Below are 26944 nucleotides of genomic sequence, written 5' to 3' on the forward strand. Positions count from 1 at the left end.
GTGGCTGTTTCAGTGGTAGGCATGGAATCCGGGTCCTCTACCTCTGTCTGGGTCTCTGGTAACACAGACGGGGCCTCTGTGGACGGTTCAGGAACAGGAATGGGTCTGGAAGCTTGCCTGGTTTGGCTACGTGTAACCATTCCCACTCTCTTGGCCCGCCTCACCTGGTTGGCCAAGTCTTCCCCCAGTAGCATGGGGATAGGATAATTGTCATAGACTGCAAAAGTCCACATTCCTGACCAGCCTTTGTACTGGACAGGCAGTTGAGCTGTAGGCAAGTCTACAGCTTGTGACATGAAGGGGTAAATTGTAACTTTGGCCTTTGGGTTGATGAATTTGGGGTCAACGAAGGATTGGTGGATAGCTGACACTTGTGCCCCCGTGTCTCTCCACGCAGTAACCTTCTTTCCGCCCACTCTCAAATTTTCCCTTCGCTCCAAGGGTATTTGAGAGGCATCCGGGCCTGGGGATCTTTGGTGTGATGGTGGTGTAATGAATTGCACTCGCATGGTGTTCTTGGGACACTTGGCCTTGATATGTCCCAGTTCATTACACTTAAAGCATCTTCCATCTGATGGGTCACTGGGCCGAGGTGAGTTACTGGAGACTGGTGAGGTTGAAGGGTAGGGTATCTGTGGCTTTACTTGGGTGGTATGTGGGGTCTTTGGCTGTCCTCGGTTGTAGGGTTTATGGTCCGTGTGCCCCCTGGGGTAATCGTTCCCCTTGACAGTAGCTTTCTTGCTTTCTGCCAGTTCCATCCATTTGGCTCCAATCTCCCCCGCCTCAGCGATATTCTTGGGGTTTCCATCTTGTATGTACCGCGTGATGTCTTCAGGAACACCATCCAAGAACTGCTCCATTTGTATGAGGAGGTTCAGTTCTTCCAAGGTTTGAACGTTGTTTCCTGTTAGCCAGGCCTCATAGTTTTTTGCAATGTAGTAGGCGTGTTTGGGAAATGACTCCTCTGGTTTCCACTTTTGGTTTCTGAAACGCCGACGGGCATGATCTGGGGTTATCCCCATCCTGTATCTGGCCTTGGTTAGGAAAAGTTTATAGTCATTCATTTGGTGCTTAGGCATTTCAGCTGCCACCTCTGCTAAAGGTCCACTGAGCTGTGACCTCAATTCTACCATGTACTGGTCTTCGGGAATGCTGTACCCAAGACAGGCTCTTTCAAAATTTTCCAAGAAGGCCTCGGTGTCATCACCTGCCTTGTAGGTGGGAAATTTCCTGTGCTGTGGAGCAATATTTGGCGCCGGGTTGTTAGGGTTGGCTGGCACATGCAGCCCAGCTTTTACCAACTCCAGTTCATGTTTTCTCTGTTTTTCCTTCTCTTCATTCTCTTTTTGTTGTTTTTCCATTTCTTTTTGGTGTTTTTCCATTTCTTTTTGGTGTTTTTCCATTTCTCGGTGGTGGGCCAACTCTTCTTCTGCTTGTTTCCTTCGGTAGGCTCTCTCTTCTTCTTCTAGTTTTCTTTTGTGTGCTGCCTCTTGGGCTGCCTGTTCTCTTTGGAAGGCTGCCAGTTTCATGCTTTCTTCCTTTTCTTTCATCTCCATCTCTTTTTGTTTTATTTCCAGTTGCTGTTTGTGTTTTTCCATCTCTCGCCTGTGTTCAGCTTCTTTGAGTTGTTCTTCGGCCTCAATTTTTGCCTTAGAAGTCATGGTTCCTGTTTTCTTGGGTTGGGGTGCCCTCCGGTGTTTATCTTCTGAACTGCAGGTTCTGTTGCCTCCTGAAGTCTGCCTAGCAACAGTGCTTTTTGTTCTTTTCTCTCTCTAGCTAATGTTCAATGAAGGGAAACCAGAAAAACCACTTTATTTGCATGCATATAAGTGCTGGTATGACTCTCAATGGGAGTGTTATTGTGTGACAAAAGACTGTTAATAGTCCTTAACGACTTCTGCTTAACATGCAAGCCACAAACTGCGAGAGAGAGCAGAAAAAAAAACTCTCTCTGGTTCCCTTTTAAAACCAACTGTTTCTCTCTGCTAAAAAGCCCTTAGCAGAGAAAAGAAAAATATAATATTCCTACTGGCTTCTGGATTCTAGTCCCACCAGCTGCACACCATGTAATAACCTTAGTCCCAGATTTGGACCTTAGCGTCCAAAATATGGGGGTTAGCATGAAAACCTCCAAGCTTAGTTACCAGCTTGGACCTGGTACCTGCTGCCACCACCCAAAAAATTAGAGTGTTTTGGGGCACTCTGGTCCCTCTGAAAAACCTTCCCTGGGGACCCCAAGACCCAAATCCCTTGAGTCTCACAACAAAGGGAAATAATCCTTTTTCCCTTCCCCCCTCCAGGTGCTCCTGGAGAGATACACAGACACAAGCTCTGTGAATCCAAACAGAGTGAATCTCCCTCTCTGTTCCCAATCCTGGAAACAAAAAGTACTTTCCTCTTCACCCAGAGGGAATGCAAAATCAGGCTAGCCACTTCAACACACACAGATCTCCCCTGATTTCTTCCTCCCACCAATTCCCTGGTGAGTACAGACTCAATTTCCCTGCAGTAAAGAAAAACTCCAACAGGTCTTAAAAGAAAGCTTTATATAAAAAGAAAGAAAAATAAGTACACATGTTCTCTCTGTATTAGATGATACAACACAGGGTCAATTGCTTAAAAGAATATTGAATAAACAGCCTTATTCAAAAAGAATACAAATCAAAGCACTCCAGCACTTATATTCATGCAAATACCAAAGAAAAGAAACCATAGAACTTACTATCTGATCTCTTTGTCCTTACACTTAGAAACAGAAGACTAGAAAGTAGAACTACTTCTCCAAAGCTCAGAGCAAGCAGGCAGCCAGAAACAAAGACCTTAGACACTCAAATCCCTCCACCCAAAGTTGAAAAAATCCGGTTTCCTGATTGGTCCTCTGGTCAGGTGCTTCAGGTGAAAGAGACATTAACCCTTAGCTATCTGTTTATGACAGCCATGAAGGTAAACGTGTGCTAGAAAGAGAACTAGAACTATGGAGAATAGCATTAAAAGAAAGTGATTTACGAATCAGGGGACAAAAGATGGAGTACACACAATGCTTCACTGAGAGGGACAACAAGAAGCCAGTAAAACAAGATGGCATAGTCACTGCAACAATTTAAATAACTTGGTTCAGTGCTAAGCCATGATGGGACTGCGAATGAGGATGTTAGGGGCCGCATAAAGAGAAGTTGCTTTAAATGGAGGGAATGCTCTGTGGTGAGAGCATGCTAAGTAAAGAGCAAAGCATTAATATCATAATTAGACCATGACAATATGCACTCGAATGCAGGCCAATGAGGAAGAGAGAACAATTACTTCAAATTACTAAAATGAGAATGCTCAGGCAGACGCTGGATAAGACAAGAGATGATACGCTACACAACAAAATAGTACAGGCCATCATGCAGGTAGCGGCCATCATGCAGGTAGCCTCCATCATGGAAAAGCTGAGGGAACACAATGAGATGGCTGAATCTTGTGAGACATGCCAGCCAGAAAGTACAAGAACTAGTGACATGGCAAAGGCCACGAGAAAGATCTAGAAAAAGATGCTAACAGAGGACAAGAAGAAGGGTGGTGTCAGACCAGAAGATACACTGACAAGAACATCTGTAGATGAAGAACAACAGCTGCTGACCCTGACTCCTATAACAAGGCAAATTAACACGATAAAACGTCTACAGTACTCAAATCTTAGCTAAGAAATACAAAGATATCTATTTTCTGTGTCTGAATTATGGTGTGAGGATTAGTTAAATGTTTAAGTGTCTCCGTAAATTGAAACTGGCATTTGAGCCTTCACTGTCAATTATGGAGAGCCCAATGTCCTTAGGATTTTACAACACAGAATAAGATACAGTAAGATACAGTGTATTTCCCCTGGCAGGCAACCCATATCAATTTTCAGGAAGAGGGACAGAACAGGTATTTTGATAACCTGCTTTTATATTGCTGGATATTCTTTCTACAATTAGACAACTTAAAGTTACCAGCATGCATGCTGAACTAGGGAATTTACCTAACTTATTTGGAGAAAGGTCTCAAAACTTTTTCCAAGTTTTGTAACTATGCACACGCCCCAGAGGAAGCAGTCCAAGGACTTCCTGTTACTATTAATGAGACTTAGGGCTGGTCTCCACTTGGAACTTACACTGGCATAGCTACCTCTCTCAGGGCTGTGAAAAATCCACATCCTAGAGAGTTGTACCTATGCCGACCTTCCCTCCCCCCGTCTCCAGCAGAGACAATGCTAGGTCAACGGAACAATTCTACCATCAACCTAGCTACTGCCTCTCAGGTACATGGATTACCTAAAATGACAGATGAACCTCTCCCTTCAATGTCAGTATTGTCTACACTTAAGCATTACTATGGTGCTGTAGACCTACCCTAAGGGCTTGGCTACACTGGAGAGTTGCAGCGCTGTTGGTGGCTTTACAGCGCTGCAACTAACACACCGTCCACACCCGCAAGGCACATCCAGCGCTGTATCTCCCTGGAAACAGCGCTGGCTGTACTCTACCTCTGCCTGGGGAATAACGACTGCAGCGCCGGTGATGCAGCGCTGCTCTGCCAGTGTGGTGCCACCAAAAGCGCTGTTATTGGCCTCCAGAGGTATTCGGAAGTATCCCAGAATGCCTGTTCAGCCACTCTGCTCATCAGTTCGAACTCTACTGCCCTGGCCTCAGGTGACCTGCCCTTTAAATGCCCCATGGAATTTTAAAAATCCCCTTCTTGTTTGCACAGCCAGGTGTGGAGTGCAATCAGTGAATGTTTCTAGGTGACCATGCCTCCACACGCCAAATGAGCCCCAGCATGGAGCAATGGCGAGTTGCTGGACCTCATTAGTGTATGGGGGGAGAAAGCTGTGCAGTCACAGCTGCGCTCCAGCCGTAGGAATTACGATACCTATGGGCAGATATCAAGGGCCATGCTGGAAAGGGGCCATGACCGGGACGTGGTGCAGTGCAGGTTTAAAGTAAGGGAGCTGCGGAGTACCTATTGCAAAGCCTGCGAGGGAAACCGCCGCTCATGTGCTGCCCCCACGACCTGCCGTTTTTACAAGGAGCTGGACGCGATACTTGGGGGTGACCCCACTGCCAATCCGACAACCACGATGGACACTTCAGAGCGGGGGGGGGGGCAGGGGGAAGGGGAGGAGGTGGAGGAAACAGAGTGAGGGTACTGGGGTGGGGGGAGACACCCCGGAGTCCCAGGAGGCATGCAGCCAGGAGCTCTTCTCAAGCCAGGAGGAAGGTAGCCAGTTGCAGCAGCTGGAACTAGTTGGAGAAGGACAAGCAGAGGAGCGGGTTCCCAGTAAGCGGCTTTTAGTTTCAGGATGCAAATGTTTCGGGAGAGGAAGGAGGGTTAGGGCTGCATGCATGCATGCCTAGATGTGGAATAGCCCATTGATGTGGTCTATCACGTCATGATAAATCGGCCTCGGTAATCTCTTCAAAAGTTTCAGCCAGAGCGTGGGCAATGCGCTTGCGCAAGTTTATAGGGAGAGCCACCATGGTCCTTGTCCCAGTCAGGCTAACGCGTCCACGCCACTGTGCCGCGAGGGGTGGGGGGACCATTACTGCACACAGGCAAGCTGCATAAGGGCCAGGGTGGAATCCGCATTGCTGTAGAAGACCCTCCCGCTCTTCCCAGGAGACCTGCAGCAGCGAGATATCTTCCAGGATTAACTCCTGTGGAAAATGTTGGGAGACTGTTCAATGTAGGTGCCCCCTGCAGCATTTTGCTCTCCTCAATGCACAGAAACCCCTGCATATCCCTGAAGCAATCATTCCCCCTTACTCACCATCTCGTGCCTCCTGTGGGTTAGGTGTGCTCTGTTTGGTATGGGAAAAATATGCTAAAGTGAAGACTGTAAACTCCTTCACTGTGTGGGAATAACTGTCTGGGTGAGATTATAAACAATGCAGCCTGTGTCCTATTTTAACTGTTGCCATTTTTGTCTTTCTAACAGTGTCCTTGACTACTGGGCTGCCCATATCATCCACTGGGCAGAGGCTACAAAACCTCAGGAAGAAGCCGTGAAAAAAGCAAAGAAGACATGCTGAAAGCAGTTATGGATCACTCTGCCAGAGAGAGTAAAAAACTGCAGGACTGGAGGGAAAGGGAAAGCAGGATCCGCCAGAGAAACGCAGCAGATAAGAAGAAAAGCACAAAGCAGCTGATAAGCATCCTGGCGCGTCAAACGGACTGTATCCAGTCACTCGCAGCCATGCAGGCAGAGCACTACAGTGCCGGCTCCCCACTCCCGTCCCAAAGCTCTTTCCCTTGTGCCCCAATGTCAGCTCCAAACCTCCTTCCCCCAGCATCCAGGTTCTTACCACCACCAGCTGCCCCCAACACCTGTACGTTCACTAATCAGCCCTGAGAACTACGACCGTTACCCTCTGCACTCAAGCCCCATCACCATGCAGTATAGGCATCCTGAAATGCAGCAGTCATTGCACAGCATTCCAGACAGGACATATTCAAACCTGTGACTGAACAGTTCACCACCCCACCTCCCTGCCCTTTCAGGTTCCCAAAATGTTGTGTGTCTGTCAATAAAGTTATTTTCTTTTCAATAAATGAATTCTTGGCTTTGAAAACAGTCTTTATTATTGCAGAAAGTGAAAGATACCTTAGCCCAGGAAAGAAACATGCACTGCAAATCATTTTAGGAAAAACAGATTCCTACTATTGTAACTACTGCACTTCACTCCCGTGCAAGGCACCAAACATTACTGTTGGTTTTCAGCCTCAAATTCCTCCCTCAGGGCATCCCTAATCCTTGTAGCCCTGTGCTGGAACTCTCTAGTAGTCCTGCTCTCTGGCTGTGCAAATTCAGCCTCCAGGCGTTGAACCTCAGAGGTCCATTCCTGACTGAATGTTTCACCCTTCTCTTTACAAATATTATGGAGGGTACCGCACGTGGATATAACCGCAGGGATGCTGCTTTTTCCCCCAAGTCTAGCTTCCCATACAGAGATCGCCAGCGCCCTTTTAAACAGCCAAAAGCACACTCCACAGTCATTCTGCACCGGCTCAGCCTATAGTTGAATGGCCCTTGCTCCTGTCAAGCTTCCCTGTATATGGTTTCATGAGCCAAGGCATTAATGGGTAAGTGGGGTCTCCAAGGATCAGAATAGGCATTTCAACGTCCCCTACTGTGATCTTCCGGTCTGGGAAAATAAGTCCTGACCTGCAGCTTCCTGAACAGGCCACTGTTCCAAAAGAAGCGTGCATCATGCACCTTTCCAGGCCAGCCTGTGTTAATGTCAATGAAACGCCCATGGTGATCCACAAGCACCTGGAGAACCATAGAGAAATACCCCTTCCGATTAATGTACTCGGATGCTAGGTGGGGTAGTGCCAGAATAGGAATATGCGTCCCATCTATCGCCCCTCCACAGTTAGGGAAACCCATTTGTGCAAAGCCATCCACAATGTCATCCACGTTCCCCAGAGTTACGGTTCTTCTTAGCAGGATGCGATTAATGGCCCTGCAAACTTGCATCAACACGATCCCAACAGTCAACTTTCCCACTCCAAACTGTTTCGCGACCGATCGGTAGCTGTCTGGAGTTGCCAGTTCCAGATTGCAATAGCCACTCTCTTCTCCACCAGCAGGGCAGTTCTCAATCTCGTGTCCTTGCGACGCAGGGCGGAAGAGAGCTCCTCGCACAGTCCCATGAAAGTGGCTTTTCTCATCTGAAAGTTCTGCAGCCACTGCTCGTCATCCCAGACTTCCATGATGATGTGATCCCACCACTCAGTGCTTGTTTCCCGAGCCTCAAAGCGGCGTTCCATGGTGAATGCCACAAGCAATTTAGTGTCATACGCGTCAGGCGACTCGATATCATCGTCGGACTCCTCACTGTCACTTTGGAGCTGAAGGAATAGCTCAACTGCTAAACGTGATGTGCTGGTGACAGTCATCAGTAAAGTCCTCAGCAGCTCGGGCTCCATTTCCCACAGAAATCGCACTGCACAGAGACTCACAATGGCGCCAAACGTGGACGGAAAAACTGAGTGTGAGTGCTCGGATGTGAAGCGATGCACCACGGGGCGTTGCGACAGGAAGCGGAATGACCTGCATCCTTCCCACAACCCACGGCGCCAAAATGAGACGAGGTGCTCTGTGGGATAGCTGCCCACAATGCAAATGCTGCAAATGTGGCCACACTGCAGCACTGGTAGCTGTCAGTGTGGCCACACTGCAGCGCTTTCCCTATACAGCTGTATGAAGACAGCTGTAACTCCCAGCGCTGTACAGCTGTAAGTGTAGCCATGGCCTTATTTAGTTAAACTGATACAAAGCTCTGGTGTGGACACTCGCTAGCTCAGGGTTGTGAAAAATCATCCCCAGAGCACAGCAAGTTTGAGTGCTTTAAAGCGCTAGTGTGGACAGGCTCTGAGTGCTGGGAGGGGAGCTACTCCCGTCATGGAGGTAGATTACCAAGAACACAGGGAGAGCTCTCTCCCACTGCTTGTGCACGACCACACTCACTTGTCAAAGTGCTGTCGCAGCAGTGCTTTGAAGTTTCTAGTATAGACGAAGCCAGAGGGTGTCCTCGCAAGGGGTTGCAACAGTTTAACTAAAATACTGCAAGTGTGTTTGCGTAGACAAAGTTAAATACCCCCAAAGATTTGGGAGTAGAGCAAATGCTGAGGGAGAGCAAGAGATCCTTTAAATACATTATCTTGCCCCTTCTCCCAAAATAGCACAAGTGGCCCTGATGGCCACTTGGAACAGATTAAGGACCTCTCAACACACTTCCCAAAAATATGCATGTTGCATTGAGAACTAGATACTTTTACATGCCAACTCTGAACACCAGTCAAATCATAGCATAGTCTTCATGCAGAATAAGTAGGAAGACAACATTCAAAAGACAGATTAAGTGAAATTTACAAAAGAAACGTTCATGCTCAGGTGGAGAACAGGTGTGAGAAATGTCATGCCCAAAGTATTTATTTTTGGGCACAAACTGTGACCTCCATATCTACAGCATTCCTATCATGCTGCTGTCAAGTACTCCATATTTCCAAACTATCCTCTTAATTGGAGACAGAGTGGGGGAGGGAGGAGTAAGTGTATTTGTTGATTCCTTTCCTTTTTCTACTTTCTGCATCCATTCTTGAAAGTTTAATCATTTGTTTAGCTCAGGATATCTTTGTCTCAAGTCTGACCACATATCGGCATCAAAATTCTGAACAGGAGAATACATTAGTGGAAAAGAGCAATGTATGATGCTTTGGTTTTCAGATTATATGAAAATCAAATACATCTATAAAATCCTTATAATGGACTCCTACGACAGTACAGTAAAATTCCTCTAGTGCCTCTCACCCATTTAATGGAACAGTCATCATACAAATTACTCGAGCCATTTTATTTTTTGTTTTTACAATCACAGTGCTTGTGAATGGTGCCAGCCAAAGCCTGGAAACTGGACTGCTTTATTTATTCATACAATAAATCCTCAAACAGAACTGACTGATATTTAGGGAAACACCTAGCACTGTTAAACTTCAACAAGTATTTAAGATGAATTAGTGCAGGGTTACCATATAATTACTGTCTTACTGAATCTAAATTAAGCGTTACTAGAAATATTACTGCATTGTAAAAAAGTCAGTGTGGACTATAAAAATGAATGCTAAGTAATCAGTCTTTATTGGATATCAAATATTCACATGGCCTTTTGTGCTACAGTCTTGAACGTGGTACCTCTATTCATTATGCATTGCTGATTGCAAAAACAAACAAACAATGAAATTTGACACCGCTGTCATGTTTGTCCCTAGAAGATAAGGTACATTTACAACAGTTTTATTAGTATCTTTCATGAGGTCTGATGTTGGCCAGGCCTCCTCCAATTTGGATAAAATAAGGTCAGCCAAGGTCACCAATTCTATTTATTGGATTACATTGAACTAGTATTATGCTATAACTGGTCTCCAGGTGGCATTAAAAAAATTGAAAGCCATATGACTGAAGAGGGCTCTCTCCATAAATTCCAACTATTTTACTGTGATGTGTTTATTTCGACCTGAGAGACCCATATAAAATGCAAACAATTTAAAATAGTTAATTAAAAGCATGCATATGAAATCATAAATATCATTCCGTGTAAATGACAGTTTCTTTCAACATTATCAAAGGCCTTGGTCCTCACTGAGAGGAAAGTCTAGGACAAGTCTGAAAAACAGATGCATTTAAAGTTTGAATATTTATAAAGTTTAATTTGCGTGGCAAAACCTCACCTCCATCCCTGATCATGTGATTCAAAGAGTTAAATACAATTCTAGCCATACTTTCAAGACAAAAAGAAGAACCCTCTTTTGTGCAGAAAATGTACGGAACATTCCAACTATGTACCTCAACTTTCCATGAGCAAAGATGTTCATTTTTAATAACTTCTCCAGTGAAATATTTGTTCAGCCTTAGCCAAGACGGAATTTGTTTTAAAATGTGCTAGCCCCGTTAGAAAACTTAAAACTGGATCCTATTACCCTTAATCTCTGCTTGTTAATTCAGTATGATAGGAGTACAGAAATTGATTTTAATTCATTTAACAAACCCCAAAAAAGACTAGACTGTTCTAATGTGAACAAATGCTTCTAAGATTTTTTTTTTTTTATTTTATTTTTTATTTTTTTTTGCAAGTCCAGTTTTCCTCTCCAGCTGGGAATAAAGATTCTGTCTCTCTCTCCTCCCACTCCCATAAATACAAGTCAATCATTCTCTGCTTTCAAATTCATCTTTGAAGTTTCCAGTGATCTCAATGTTCCTTTTATTAACACATTCCTTCTTAGTATTTAAAAAAATAAAATAAAAAGGAAGAGTGCCTTCTTATAAGAACACTTAATTCATATTTATTGACTCTTTCAGAAAACTTCAAGTACAAGTTTGATATAGAATACACACACACACACAGATGGAAAAGCAGTACAATGCATACAGGTGCTGCTTTCCTATCTGGACTATATTTCAGTAAGAATCTTTAAAGATAACTTCATCTCACAGCTGCAAAATATATATCCCCCTCAAGGGCTCACTTGTCTCTGGTGATGTAAATTGTACTGTGTGTCCAACTGTGACAAAATAAGCAGCGCTTAAGTGAGGTTTTAAACTTAAATCCCAGTCAAAAGCGGTTATTGAAAAGAAACTGCACTCACACCACATGCATCTGACGAAGTGGGTATTCGCCCACAAAAGCTCATGCTCCAAAACATCTGTTAGTCTATAAGGTGCCACAGAACTCTTTGCCGCTTTTATAGATCCAGACTAACATGGCTACCCCTCTGATGTTTGCATTCACACTGTACACACAGTGAAGAATGGTGCAAACCTACCTTGGATTGAGATAAATGATGTCCAAAATATTAGAACAATCAGGCAGGAGCATCAGGAATAGCTCCATTTTTAAAAGGTAGGTCTCAGAGGGTTAAGGAGCAGCTTTTTCTTCAGAGTGTCCTGCTGTCCCTATTCTCCATTTCAGAAGGCTCCTACTAAATCAGGCAAAGATGGTATCAATGCCTGCTGCCATCAGCATCCAATCTGATTAATAATGTAACAGAGATCAGAATTCTGCCCACAAACCAGGGTTTATAACCCATCCCTGTTAAACAGTCTATACTCACTAGGCCATCTTCAAACCTCTCCACTGGGAATGAAATAGCTGCCCTATTTCAATCCAACGTTACCTTGTAAAGCACAAATATTATATGAAGATGAACTGAAATGTCTCTGATTAAAAAATACCACACAGTGAGTTGTTACACTTCAAGGTACAAGTTGCCTCCTGTCTGGATAGAAATCAAAAGCCAGTCCTCTATCTATGGGTATATTTTAAAGGTGTTTCTTACAGTAGAGGCTACTTATTTGACATCAACTTGGTAGCTTTCAGATCACCTCCAGGTTAGAAATTAGTACAAGAATTCATCCCGCCCAGCAGTGAATCTGGAGAAAATCAAGTATCTGGACAAGTAGAAAAATAAGACTGTGTAGCGAATGAATACTTCTACTACTTCTGCTGACTTCTTGACAGAGCAAATCCTAGGATCCTTACCATCTCTTTAGTTACTTCCAGAATGTCCTCTTCAAATTAAGAGCAAGGACCCTCACAAAAAGTTAAGTTTCGACAAAATATGATGTTCTATCAATACAGGTGTTTTGCGGAACCATCTCTCTTTCCATGAAACTCTCATAGGGAAAGGGGGGGCTCATGCCTTTTGGAGGTGGGGGAATGAGGAGACTACAGCTGGGAGGTTATGGTAATGTCCTGGAATGAGGAAGTCCCTGCTCTGCCCGATTTGAAGTGATTTGGGATTTAAAATAAAAAATTCTGCTGAGTCCACCGTAATACAAACATGCAACAACATAAAAATATTAAACAAGTGGAGAAAACTTACAAATGGAGAACTGCGCAGCATAGACCATTGCTACCATGTCTAAAAAGCAAGAAAAAAACAAGCTAGAAACAAAGTCTGTGCATTTCCCTTTCTAGACGAAGTCTATGAACATTCCTGTTCATTTCTCTTTAAAAGGCTCTGGGCCTTATTCTTTTCTTCTTTGCACCAGTACAAATCAGGAGTAAAACCATTTAATTTATCATAGTAACATTTGCTTAAAACTAGTATAAAAGAGAAGGGAGAATCAGCCTCCCGATGCCTGTCCGTATCTAGAAGAAAAAAAAAAGTCACATGATAATAGTAAAGAATCACAGAGTACCTTTCTTCCAAGACTGAAGAAGGAATACTATTAGAATACTGTACTATTATCCATAGGGGAATCTGTCTCTTTCTCTCCACCATAAAACTGCCTTGAATGTTCACCAGTTCTCTTCCTGCTGTTTTGAAGAAACACCACATCCTCCAAGAAGGGGATCTGCCTGAATGTGAAGTTTCATTTTAGAATAATTGTAGTTTCTGATTGAGGTAAAGTGGTTGTAAAATACTCAATTAAAAAATGTAGGTGAGCACAGATATATTTAAAATATGAGGGAATAGGAGAAGCAAGCCAAATAGCAAAATCTATTACATGATTTTTTGCGGGGTTAAATAAAAGCCTAACATTTCCCGTAGCTTCTTTTGCGGAGGGAAGACCCACAATAGATAAATTTTCACAGGCTGCTGCTGCAGGCTAAGAATGACACACACAGCTATTTTTAATCTACATATTGAGAGGAGCTACACTTCACTCTATGAAAACAGCTCCCAATGATAGCAGTGTCATAACCATACTGTGCTTGTCTAGCCACCCACACATGATGAAGAATGGTGTGAAAAGGCCTGCCAGAGTTAGTACAATGGGGGGAGGGGGTTGGCAAAGGCATAAATGAAGCCTTTTCAAACACACTGCATACTTTCAGGCTGCAGGCCAAAAAGATTCTGATGGAAAACTGTGAAGGAGTGGGATTGATCTGTAATCAATTATGAATACTGTGTATGACCTGGTTTTTCAGATTGTCACTGTATGGATGTAGTGTGTTACTGGAAGGCTTACTGTAAGCATACATGGAGTCAAATCACTAGCAGGGCTCTTTGGGAACTGGCAACAAAATGTCTGTAGGTAAACAGCACTCTGATAAACGAGGCAGGGGGTCATTAAGAAAAAATGCCAAGTTAAGCCATGAAGAGGCTGCTATTTTGGCTCCAGCGGCCAGTTATACAGCTGCTTTGAAAAGGGTAGGGACAGATGAAAAGGACTCGAAAAGGCTACAAAGTGAGTGGCGGGGAGAGGCAGTTGTCAGGGTTGTTTGAGAGGACCAGGCGCTCTCTCACACCCTATAGAAGTGGTCTGAAACAGTTGGATTCCTAAGCTTCCATGAGATGGTAAGTTAGGAAAGATAGATACGAGTATAGACTCTTCTACTGTTTTAAAATCCTCTCTCTCAAGTTCTGCTGTATTCCTGCTGCTAAGATTTCACACTCCTTTGGTTTCTGAAAAACTGTCCAGTCACTGTATTAACCATCGACCACAGCTCCCGAAGGCAATTCCTGTGGGCACCAATTCCAGTTGGGCCTGCTGAATAATTGTGTTCAGTACCTGGGAGCTGTAGCCTGAGAGCCAAGTTTAGGAGGGGGAGAATCATCGGATTCCCCTCAGCACAGGTAAAAAGCATGAGGCCTAACACTGGGGGGTGAACTCTGAGATACCTGAGAGGGGTCAAAAGGTGCAGCTAGCCCCATAAGAGTGACAAGAATATGTCCAATTCTGGAAGCCTCAAGACTGGTTACACTTCCTTGAATGGAAGTTACAAATGCAAAAGAACTGAAGAAAATGATTGAGTATGATTCTAAACCTGGAATCTCTCCCTATTCCTTGCGCTTGTGTATTTGAGTCAGACTGCCCCCCCCCCCTTATTACAAAATAGAAGCATTTAGAAATGTAGCTTTAATTCTCTAATTCCTCTATTTAGAAATTCTACAGGTATGAAATTCTTACAATTCCAAAACAACAAATATAGATTGATACATGAAGTCTTAATTGCTCTTTGGGAGACATTTTATAAGCAAGGCCTTCTTAGAATTGTCATTAAGAAAATTCACTGATCCAACAAACCTTAACAGTTGCAAATTATTTTTAGAGCCAAACATTTGTGCACAAAAATACACAACTCAATATTAATAAAGTGAGTATGTCTGTCTCAAGGCTATGACATTTGGTAGCAGAGTTTGTAAAACACGTCAAACTATTGATTTCATGGGGAAAATGCCATGTAATTTAGAAAGTTCACTCAAATTTGGGTTACTAAAACTTAAAGGTGACCTGCAAAGGAAAAAAATACAATAGTTTGCATCTCTTTTGACGTTGTAGAAAAAAAGTGGCCACTCACCCTCTGTCAAAACCAAAAATACTGTTAGTTTTACATGAGAAATTGAGATCTTGTTTACCATGGAAGTTAATGGCTGCCTGGAGAATTCACAAAAGAGACACAGACACCAAAAGCAGCAATATTTCTCACCATTGTCCGTGTTAGTAGTCATAGGCACTAATTATGTCTCCCCAGTCTTGGCTGCTCCTATGGTTCCTTCCCTCAGAACCTGTCTAGCCCAGACACCTGCTGCTTTTTGCTAGAGTGCTACTCTCTTGGCCTTTACGGCTCAGCTTGGAGCTTAAGAAGCCACCCCGCCTCAATGAATCAGCAGTAATTAACTTGCAGCTCCCTCTCCTAACAAAGTGGAGTAAGAACAGAATCCTGGCCACCTTGATCCCAGAATGATTTTAGATGTCCTCGGATAAGCTTTGATTTTGGAGGAGAAAATGAAGAACGTATTGTTTCCTAGTAGGTTGTTGTTTTTTGTTTATATGACAGCTGTTTGAAGTAGCTAAGGGTTGGAATGTTAGAAGAAGCCACAGCAAGATAGATTCATGGGCCAGTAATGTGATGTGGTGATATATATGTATCAGATGGCTGTGACCACAGTACTGGCCCACTAATGTGTGGGTCACATAGGTATCACGTTCACTTATATAGCATGTATGTTGCCTTTGCGAATACAGAGTATGTGTATTCACATAAAGAAAAGACTACAAAGTGTAATGGAAGCTAACAGAATATGGCTCCTACAGATAACTTTTTAAGAAGCCCTTTTTGATCTCTCTACATGCCCAATATATTATATCATATGCCTCTAAACCACAATGCAATCACAAAATGCCTCCTCCACGTTCAATCATATAATTTCATTCTGGAAGTCAATTAGTAAAACCATAACCCCTCATTCATTCCCTCTCTCCAAAGACAGTCATTAGCACAAACATCACTGGCAAATGAGAGAAGAGTTACAACAGAAAAACTACATCTTCTGAAAAAACATTGAGCCCTTAATGCTAGAAAACACAGCTGTCAAGCACTACCTGAAGTCATTCAGCTGTAAAGCTCAAGTAGTTTCAATTGGCCAAGCCCTCAAGCAGACTTTCACACCCTCTAATCATGATATTAAATATCAGAGGCATCTCAGGGTTTGTAATCTACATAATTTCCCACTCACAGTGAAGAAACTCAGACCATATTTGAAGCAGCTTTTATTATTATTGGCATTCCTTAAAAAAAAAAAATCCCTTTTGCCATGAGCCTTAAGAAGTCACACGCTTGTGTCTTCTCATGTTAAAATAAGGTAATACATGCTCAATGAACATCACAGCACCTATTTTGAGGTATCCTCAAAAATTAGAGAGTCATCAACCTGCACAGAGTGAGACAGATGAACCGTGCCCAACACACACAATGGGCTCAGCCCGCCTTCAAGTAAATAACCATAGATTAATATAGAGTTTTCTGAAAGAGTGGTACCAATTAACAAGGTGGACAACAGACATGCAAATGAAGCATTGCACAACAGCACTCCCTGTTGCAACACCATTCTAGACAGAACAGAACACATGAACAAGCTTCCCTAGGTCAACTTCTCCAGAGTTATGTCTGGAAGGGTGGCAGATAAGATTAAACAATCACAGAAAGTGAACTTCTACATAGACTATTACCACTCAGAGGTGAAGCTGGACCAAACACCCACCATTATCTAAAATTCAAGACTCAAGAAGAAAGTAGAAATTGCTCAATTATCACAGTTACAAACTTGTTTGAAAGAGATACTTGCACAAAGGTCAACCCCATACTGGTAACAAGGGCTACATATTTCTTCAGCAGATATTGAATACTACTCAGTCCATAAAAGGTCACTAAAGTTCAAGGGAAACGTCCCTCCAGATAAAATCTCTCCTGTGGAAACCTAATTAGGAGTCTTTAGTCAAGGGACTTAGGACACCAGCTACAATAAAAGACCTCAAACAATTTTAAAAAATGCTAGTACTTGCAAGCAGAACTTAAGAAAAGGTATAAAAACCTAAAAATATAGGCAGAGATAAATTTTCCCATTAGGCTACTTTGGGGATAGATATTAACTAGGTAACATTTCCTCCCCACCCACCCCATAAAAACAAAGGCCATTAACCAAAATGAGGCCAATCCTCCTAAGTGAAGCAGTTTCAAGATGAACGCAAATTGAGAAAGAAGAAATGGGAACAGTCCCTGTAGGCTCAACTGGGCAATATGCAATTTTCTTGAGTCTCCAAAGGGAACCACACACCAGAAGTTATGTCCAACATTGGCAGATGCCCCTGCAAACACCATACAAGATTCATGGTTCAGACCCTAGAGGAAACGCAGCAATTCTCCAGAAAGGGTTGAGGGTCAGGGAAGTGGCCTTTAAAAACACAGAGGAAACAGACTATCAATCCCCTTGTGAAGGAAGTCCAAAAACCAAGGGCAAAAGAACATTCTGATGTATTCGGACATCTAGGGGAACAATGAGGCAGCCATCCTTCCTCTGCCTGCAATATTATTATATAAGCAGGTTCAGGCCTGATCATTACTTGGGTAAGACACCAATGGAACATTCAAGTCATGAAGGGTAGTGATAACGATGATTCATTAGCAGGGCTTTTCTCCTCAGAGTCCATTGAAATGCCCAAGCTTGGCTCTGGAAGGCCATCTTCCAAAGGAAAGATGTAATAATGAGCCTACAAAGTCTATAAACAGTTTTTCACACACACAGCTATGCTGATGTAATTTCTCGGTGTAGACCAGTCATTCTAATTTTCCAGTTATGAAGACTGTATAAGGGCAACAGCTGTGATACACACGCACAAACACACAATGAACATATTAGGAGAACAACCCTTTTAAAAAAGCCACATATACCACCACCCACCTCCATACACCATTGCTTTGAAGTATTTGTTAGGAAGACAAACAGCAGCTGACACAGCCAAGACATAAATACATAGCATTTAGTTTTTATTTAGCCTCTCCAACAACTTCCAGTAGGAGCTCTGAGCATGGAGTGGAGCAGACTGCAACAACCTCTACAAGAAATCAGAAGATCCTTTTGCTGTGTGTGCGTGTTGTGGTCATCTATCTGCTCTCAACTATGCAAGACCAGGATTTGTATCCTGGGGAGGGGGGAAATTAAACAGTTTCTCTGAATCCTGCCTACCTTTTGCAAAACCTGCTTGTTAAAAATTTAGCTGGTATACAGTATATTACTTCCAAAACCCCTGTAAACAGTGAGATGTTTGCATTTAAACATACAACATTAAAGACTGATTAATTCAGCTACTTTTGACAAGCCAGGCAGCAACTTGGTACATAGAAATTATTTCAGCTAACATGTGTGATACTAGTACCACAGACTGATATGTTCATAGATTCTAGAGTCAGAAGGGATCAATCTGATCATCTAGTCCGACCCCCTGCACAAAGCAGGCCACAGAACCCTACCCTTCCACTTCTATAACAAACCCCTAACCTATGTCTGAGTTATTGAAGTCTTCAAATTGTGGTTTGAAGACCTCAAGCTGCAGAGAATCCACCAGCAAGTGATCCATGCCCCACGCTGCAGGGGAAGGCGAAAAACCTCCAGGGTTTCTGCCAGTCTGCCCCAGAGGAAAATTCCTTCCCGACTCCAAATATGGCGATCAGCTAAACCCTGAGCATGTGGGCAAGACTCACCAGCCAGCACTCAGAAAAGAATTCTCTGCAGTAACTCAGATCCCAACCCATCCAACATCCCATCACCAACCACTGGGCATACTTATCTGGCGATAGTCAAAGATCAATTGCCAAAATTAGCAAAGAATCCTGTGGCACCCTACAGACCAACAGACGTCCCGGAGCACGAGCCCCCGTGGGTGAATACCCACCTCTTCAGATGCAAGAAGTGGGTATTCACCCACGAAAGCCCACGTTTGAAAGATTAATGCCTATACATCAGGGACACTTGTGTATATGATTTTGATTACTAAATAAAAGACAAGCGAAGTTATTCAATCTAGAACATAAAGCTGATCACAAAAGGAAGCCACCAAGCAACAATCTCATTAAATTCATTTTAATTTAGAAGGAAAATATCTTCTAATTTCCACTTCACAGCAGAAGCCTAGCACAACTGTTGGATTTAAAGTTACCATCTTAAAACAATTGCAAAGGAAAAGTTGAAGTTGATGTGGAAAATATAATCTACTTTTATAAAGAAGTCTTTTGGTTTTAAATGCCAATTTTACACTTCTCTTTCAGGAGGTATGACAGTTCAGCTTATTAGCAGTTTTCTTGCATTTGCAGCGTCAAATATTTCTCTTTTTAAATAAGTCTTAAAAAAAATGGGTCTGTTAAAATGGAGAGGAAACCCTGCAATGTAAATCATTTTTTAGAACTGTCCCATAATGTGTGTGCGCGCGCAAAACCACACAGCGAAATAGATACACATACCTAGCAATGTCAGTGCTTAGAATACTTATCATTCTGCTTCCAATTTTAGAGGCACTTTTTCTTGCTCCGGCCCATCCCTCTCCCCCATCTATTGCTCATTAAGGCCTCAGCCCTCTTGGGAGAAGTCCTGTAAATATATTGAACTCTACACTAGTATAATCTGACACCACCTCCTCACTAAAATATGCTTGTTATGCAATGTCAGTTATTAGAGCTCAAGATCATGTATGCTGTGTGTTAACTACCTAGATTATTCTACTTGATATTTCTTAGCAGAAATTACCCTTGTAGGTTTCTATTCTTCTGACTGACACAACTACTATTATTTGAAAAACTACATTAATATTACATTACATTAAAATTAACATGTCCAACTCAGGTATTCACATCAGGAAAATTCATACCTAAGCCTAGAATTTCTACTTTTTACCCACTTTTCTGTGCCTAGGAATTGCTGGAGCTTTCTCCTCACAATTTGAGATTTTATTTCGATGTGGCAATACTTCAGCATAAATAGGAAGAAGAATATGGTCATGCTTTTAGACAACTTTGAAAGTTACTAATTTGTTACAATGTAAGGGCTCCTAGGCACTGTTTTGTTTCGATTTTTAATTTTTTTAAATTTTATTTAAGTGTAGCTACATTACTGCACCCCTGGTGTAACAAGTTCCATGCACCAATGTTCCTTACATCAGGATTACTTAAAGCCGGGTACGTCAATTTACACAGCGGGTTTTCACACCAGTGAGACTGCACTGACAGAGCTGCATTGATACCCATCCTTAGTGTACAGGAACTGTACCAAGACAAGACAGCCCTCTGCCAATTCAAATACCTTGACATTATTAATGGTGAGAACTGCAACCGTCTACATGTGGCTTCCTTAGGTGTAGTCACAATTTTTAGCACCCATCTAATAAACATGGATTTATTAATTCAAAAAAAAAAAAGACACCTACTAATCAGAGTTACAGACAGGAGACAAGGTGTGTGCATAAGTGATTTCACCAACAAGATCAAGGGCAATACCCTAGTGGGAAAACCAGCTCCCCTGACATCAACTGACGGGAAAGTACTGGGAATTTTTACCAGGTTGCTGTGATTGGGCCCTATTTGGAGATTTCATCATTTCTAGCCACCTTGTACTGTAATTTTCTAACTGGTGTATAATAAAGTTTCAAGATCCACCCCTCATCTAGCTTATGGGAGAAAGGAGCTGTTTCTTCTCCTGCCTCCACAGCCTCCTGACAATCATGAAGATTCTTACTCCTGGGGGAATTCTGTGTCACTGCACTTGTGCAGAATTTATGTCTCCTGCAGATTTATTTGCTTCCCTGCAGAAATATGACTCTGACGGGGGAGCAAAGGGAAGCCACAAAAGCGGTCATGTGACCCTCCCTAGTGGTATGCTTTGCGTGCCCAAGGCAGCTGGCAGAGAGGTAAATCGCTGTGGTGCAGAACTGAGGAAGACCCAGCTGGTGGCTCCTACCTTGTGCTCGGATCAGCTGCTAGTCCCAGCTGGGCTGGGGAGGATGGGACTTCCTCTTCCCCTGCATGGCATCTAGGGCAGGTCAGACCCACCCCCCAGATTTCTGCCCCAGCTGCAGGAAGCTCTGGAAACTGCCCCACACCTCCCTCCCTTGCGAGCGCTCTTCAGCTGCAGGGAGAGGGATCCCCCATCCGCTGAACCCTTGGGCATCCAAACCCCCCCATACCAAGACCCTCCCATTGAGCTTAACCCCACACACACTCAGAACCCCCTCCACTCCGATGAGCCCCACTCCCCCTGCACCTGGACTACCCTGACGAGCCACCCACATCCAGATCCCCACCATACCAAGCCCCAACCAGCTGCACATAGATCCCCAACCCATTGAGCCCCAATCCCTCAGCATCTGGACCATCACACCCAGACCACCTGCCGAGCCCTATCTCCCCCCCCACACACACACATATATATCAAGACATCCCCCCACTAAGCCCTAACCACCTTCACCTGGACCTCCATCACCGTTGCATATCCAGATCCCCCACATTCAGATCCCACACTGAGCCTCCCACACCCAGACTGCCCCACACAGAACCCTTTCAACCCATATCTGCATCCCCCCAACTCTAGGATCATGCCTTGCTGAGCCTGCCGGCCCATACCTGGTGCACCTGTCACAGAGGGGCAGACCCAGTCATTGCGTTACGTCAGGGCTGGGTGCAGCCTCACCGCTGAGTCTATGTCCAGGGGGAGGGAGGGGAAGGGACTGCACTGTCATCTCCCACCTCTATGCAGCCCGTGGACTTTGCTCCCCAATGCCATGCTGGAGCCTCCATATTTATTTGACAAATACAATTTGCAGAATTTTAAACGCTATGCACATAACTGTTTTGCTTTTTTTGGCACAGAAAGCCCTCAGAGGTAGAAAATGGAGGGTTTCCATTACTCCACCACCTCCACACAGCCTGCTGGTTGACTCAAAGGGAAGAACCTTTGCTATTCTATTTCTTCCTGAGCCTCTTGTTTTTTCCTGAGTGTCATCTTGTCTAGCGAATAACTCCTCTTCCAATTCCAGCCTTTGGCTGCTGCATCTCATGGCTTTTCCAGATAGCAGCAGCATGTAACTGACATGGTTTTTGCCAGTTTCACGGCTGCAGGCAGGGTTTCACATAGCAGCAGTCAAATTGATTAGCTGTGTAATTTCATCTTGCTGCTCCTGGCTGTGAGCAGCAGCAAAGTGACTGGAGCTAGCTTCAGGCTCAGGAAGAGGGCATGTCTGTAGTCTACTCTATGCATTAAGATTTGGAATGACTGTTCCTCCCCACCCCCCCAAAAAGATTAAGGATTTTTTTAAAATTTGTTTTAAATGAAAAAACTGATTCTCCAGAACTTGATGATCTAGATTTCCCACTTGCCCAAGACAAGAGATTTTTCAAGCCCAGATAATTTTTTTAAAGTAGTCACAACTACATAAAATATGAAATTGCTGGTAATGACACGAGAAAACCCTGCCTTCATGTATAAAGCTCATTGTCTGACTGATTCAATATACAAAATGAGATGTCAGCCTAATAATTTGCATGCAGAGACCCATAATGTTCTCCCAGTTCAGTTACTTCACAAGTGTTGCTGGCTGTCCCATCACTGAGAACAGGGAGATTTGGAAACACACGTATGAACATAATTCTCCCCTTCCCCCAGTGAGTTTTGCAAGTGGGAAGGGTGTTAGCCCTCATATAGGGCCTGAAGGCAAAGAGAGAGAGGAAGGAAAGACAACTCAGCATCAGACGACACCTGAAGATACCATATTTACTCAGTACACCACAAGGCTGGTGTATGCACAGTAAGAAAAGCCAGGAGAAGTCTTTGTGGAATTTTTCTCAGAAGTAGTTAATACACATGCCGAACATATTTAGCATGTGTTTGTTTTTGTGCCTCTGTCCCTTGTGGTTCTTTTCATCCTCAAAGCTATGAAATTCTCCTCTCCTAGTTATTTGCTGGTTTTGTTTTTAAACCACTGCCTGGCAGCCCCACCACTGAGACTTCTTGCTGCACCCTCCTGTCACATCCCACCCTGAATCCAGGAGACAGGAATGGGTATGTGGCTCCAAGCAGCACCAGTGGCCAGGGATAGGGGAGAATTAGTATGGAGCCACTTTCTGCTTAGGGATAGCCTGTACATGGAGTTTTTCAGGAGTAGCTGAACAATAATATGTTTACGACAAGCACTTCATCAGGCCCAGAGTTCTCCAAACTCTAGTCAAGTATCTGCATGTGCCCAGGGTTAACTAGGTATCTCCAAAAACATGAGTAGTCTGATAACGACACAGGTCAGATTGAGAAGTGCTGCACCTTCTCTACACCCAGCCTCATTTCTAATTACTTATGAAACATCAGGGATGGGGCAAGAAGGGTAGTGTAGGAGAGAGGGCTGAGAGAGGAAGGAGCAGAGATTTCTTGTCTCCTCTTTCACCTTGGGACCATGTACACTCATACGCATTTTAAAAAAAGAAGGATTAGGTCAGTTCAGGGTCATTGAGGCAGCATTGAAGGGGGAGGGGATAGCTCACTGGTTTGAGCACTGGCCTGCTAAACCCAGGGTTGTGAGTTCAATCCTTGAGGGGGCCATTTGGGGAACTGGGGTAAAAATTTGGGGGATTCGTCCTGCTTTGAGCAGGGGGTTAGACTAGATGACCTCCTGAGGTCCCTTCTAACCCTATGATTCTATGAAGCAAATGCTGCCTTCTTCCACTCCAAATGCTGAGCATGCCAATTTTGCAGCACTTTTGGATCATGAAATCAAGATCGGAATCCAACCCAGATGCCTTACATGACAATTTATACAAGCAAGCTGGCTCATCATCCTGACCATTTTCATTTTCCATCTCAAAGATAAATAGAGCATGTTATGCACTGACCACTGGCCAATTTATTTTCTAGATTCAAAGAGCATGAGTTATGAGCAAAAAAACACATCAGTACTGGCATTTAAAAAGCCTCTTAATGGCTAGTTTCTTTAAAGTCTGTGCAGTAAATGTAATCCTTCTGTACAACATAGCCCAATATGCCAAGTTTCAACTAGCCTATAGAAAACAGAGGGTAAGAGTTCATAATCAACATAGTGACAGACTTCTAACAATAGTGATACTATCAAGCATGATAAATACCGATTGATGTTTTGTTTTATTTTTTAACTCATCCAAAGGCTTGTTGGTCCCTGGATTAGCTCATCTTTTCACTCCTGAGGGATTGTCGTATGCTTCTTTTTATTCTTTATCTAGTATTTGGCAGGAGCTATGAGTCAACATTTAAAGAAAACCTCAGTTGTTTTCATAGAGACTTAAGTCCTCATTTTTGAAATGCAAGTTTTTCCTGTCCCAGCTGCTAAAGCCTCAGACATTATATTTTCAGTTCTAAAGCAACAGTGGATGAGAAAATGCCATGACAGAATACAAAATAAGGACATTTCTCTACCATTAAGATGCACTGCCATGTCATCGCAGGTGGCTTAAAAGAAATATAATACCTCAAGAATAAGCTGCCATGGCACCTCTCATTTCTGTACTAAATCCGTCATTTTTCTTATGCACATTATGAGTCTTTGTAAACAAAACCATAGAGAATGGGGCAATCTGTGATGAGATTTGATTTAATTTATTCTCTATTACCATCTTTTAACATTATCACAAATGTCAAATTTACATAGCACAATGCAAGGGGATAAAAGCTAAAAACTGATACAAGTAAAGTAAAGACTCTTTATGGGCAACTGTAAAACCATTCTTTCAGTTTCACTTTAGTTCCTAAAGATAGCACTGTAGCGTGAAGGAGTCCATCTTTGTACGGTAGAGCCAAATCTCTGATCCCAGAAATCAGAGCAAAGATGATTTCTGTGAATTAACCACCACCTGTATAACTGTGTAATTGAAAGCTGAAGAAAATTTATATGTGTCTGAATGACACTTTAAAAGTCTGAATGACTTTAAAATGTGGGCAGGGAAGAGAGTGTCAAAGTGGTTGGTGTCTCCTAGGCAGATTATACAAATCACTGAACCAATTATGGGTGGCAGAGCCTGGTTCAACAGGAATGGAGAGGAGGCCTATTGGCCTGGTCAACTGAGCTCCTAGGATCTGTGCTCCCTCTGCCCTCTCCCACCCAGGCCATCTACTCTGCTTCCCTCACTCCAGTGCCCCACTTTCCTCATCTGCCCTGAGTGTACTAACCTTCACCAGGGCAGTGGTTTCAAGCGCCTCTCTTCACAGGCCACAACTGCTGCTATGGGTACTGTTGATGACCATGCCTCCTGTGGATGACACAAAGGAGCTTTCAGCAGGATTGAGACTTATGCTGGCGGGGGAAGGCAGGCCAAAATAAAACCAAAAATGGCCGATTATTCTTCATGATCTTCATTTTTTTTAAAAAAGTGAAGTTGATTGTCATAACTGCTGTCATAAACAGATAGTTAAGGGTTAATGTCTCTTTCACCTATAAAGGGTTAACAAACAGTGACCTGCAAACACCTGACCAGAGGACCAATCAGGAGACAAAATACTTTCAAATCTCATGGAGGGAAGCCTTTGTTTGTGGGTTTTGGGTTTGGCTTTGTTCTCTCTGGGTCCTGGATGGGGCTAGAGGTGCAACCAGGTTTCTGCCAATCTCCCTGCTACAGTCTCTTATCTATTCAGAATTGTAAGTAAGAAAAGGCGGTCATAGTCTTTTAATTTGTTTTTTTTATTTGCATATGTGTACTTGCTGGAAGTAGCTTAAATTGTGTTTCTGCTTTCTATTATTTATAAGTTGAAAGACCCTGTAACTTTTTACCATCTAAAGTGGAGAGATAAACCTTTTACTTTTTTCTTTCTTTCTTTTTTTTATTAAAAGTTTTGCTTTTTAAGACCTGTTTGATTTTTTTCTCCTAGTTAAGATTCAAGGGAATTGGTGGGGAGAAGGGAAAGATAAATTTTCTCTTTGTGTTACATTCACGCAGCTTGTATTGCCTCTGGGTGAGGGGGAAGGTAACAGTCCTCTCCGTGTGGTGATTCAAGAAGTTGAATCAAGCCATCTCCTAGTGTTTCCAGGGCGGGAAGGAACTGGGAGGAAGAAGAGAGGGGGAAGGGAATGGTTTATTCCCCTTCGTTCTGAGACTCAGGGAATCTGGGTCTTGGGGTCCCCAGGGAAGGTTTTGGGGGGACCAGAGGGTATCAGGCCCTGAAAATTTTCCTGATTTGGTGGCAGCATAATCAGATCTAAAGCTGGTAATTAAGCTTAGGGAAATTCATGCTAGTACCCATATTTTGGACGCTAAGGTCCAGAATTGGGAATTATACTATGACATGTTGGCAGCGGTTGAGATAGTAGAATCCAAAAGCCAGTAAAATTACTAATTTTCTTTTCTCTGTTAGCTGCTTGTAAGCAGAGAGAAAGGTTTGTTTTTTTTAAATCTACAACCAGAGAATTTTTTTTTCCTTGCTTCGGTCTGGCTGTGCATAGAAATGGCCTCAGGCAAGTTTAACAGGGGTGTTTTGTTAGACAATAGAACTCCAGCTGTGAGTCAACTACACCAGCAGAACACACATGCAAATGAAGGTTTTCCTTTTGTTCTAGTTTTATTGGGGAAGGCTTGTTAGAAACACTCTGTTGCTTAGCAACAGAGCAGGCAGCAGAGGAACAGTAATTCAGACAGTAAACCAGCAGAGGGCACCCCAACACAAGAAAGCAGGAACCATGACTTCCAAGGCAAAAATGGTCGCAGAGTGACAAATCAAAGAAGCAGACCACAGGCGACAAATGGAAAAAAGAGAAAAAGAGGTGGAGCTGAAAAAAAAAAGGGAAGAAAACATCAAACTGGCAGCCCATAAAAGAGAACAAGAAGCCAAAGATGCAGCCCACCAACGAGAACTGGAAAAACAACAAAAACAGAGTGAAGAGAGGGAAAAAGAGAGAAAGCATGAAATGGACTTGGCGTGGGCCAGGCAGGATGCTCCAGCGAATCCTAACAACCCTGCGCCAATGATTGTTCCACATCACAAGAAATTTCCCACCTACAAGGCAGGTGAAGACACTGAGGCCTCCTTAGAAAATTTTGAAAGGGCCTGCCTTGGGTACAGCATCTCTGAAGACCAGTACATGGTAGAATTGAGGACACAGCTCAGTGGACCCTTAGCAGAGGTGGCGGCTGAAATGCCT

The 26944-nt window shown here is 43.3% G+C and overlaps 1 protein-coding gene across 4 annotated transcripts in view; it reads right to left on the reverse strand.

The window, feature by feature from the left end:
* The window catches only part of PLXNB2 (plexin B2), a 344581-nt gene that overhangs the window by 253530 nt on the left and 64107 nt on the right, over positions 1–26944 (reverse strand). Inside the window, exon 2 of one of the 4 annotated variants that reach the window (XM_050936009.1) lies at positions 24982–25061. The exons of the other annotated variants lie outside the window; for them this stretch is intronic. The gene's annotated coding sequence lies outside the window, so the exon portion shown is untranslated. The remainder of the gene's footprint in view (positions 1–24981; positions 25062–26944) is intronic. 4 annotated transcript variants of the gene reach the window in all.

The sequence above is a fragment of the Gopherus flavomarginatus genome, chromosome 1, assembly GCF_025201925.1.
Source record: "Gopherus flavomarginatus isolate rGopFla2 chromosome 1, rGopFla2.mat.asm, whole genome shotgun sequence".
In the NCBI taxonomy this organism is placed as follows: domain Eukaryota; kingdom Metazoa; phylum Chordata; order Testudines; family Testudinidae; genus Gopherus; species Gopherus flavomarginatus.